A 232-nucleotide genomic window follows, 5' to 3' on the forward strand; every position below is an offset into this window, starting at 1 on the left:
TTATCTTCTGTGTCTGTGTTAATTGGTTTCCCTTTTCTTTGTTGAAGAGGGTCTGTGCAATCCTTCTGCCTAGTCCGCCATCTTGCCGCAACCCACCAGCACCATTTGTTAAAGAGAATATCTCTTCCTCATTTAATGGATTTCAGCCTTTTGTCAGAGATCTGCTGTTCATGGGTGCATGGATTTATTTCTGAGTTCTCAATTATGTTCTACTGGTCTATGTGTCTGTCAT

Source organism: Orycteropus afer, unplaced genomic scaffold, assembly GCF_000298275.1.
Source record: "Orycteropus afer afer isolate SDZICR_OR568_19922 unplaced genomic scaffold, OryAfe1.0 scaffold00275, whole genome shotgun sequence".
Taxonomy (NCBI): domain Eukaryota; kingdom Metazoa; phylum Chordata; class Mammalia; order Tubulidentata; family Orycteropodidae; genus Orycteropus; species Orycteropus afer.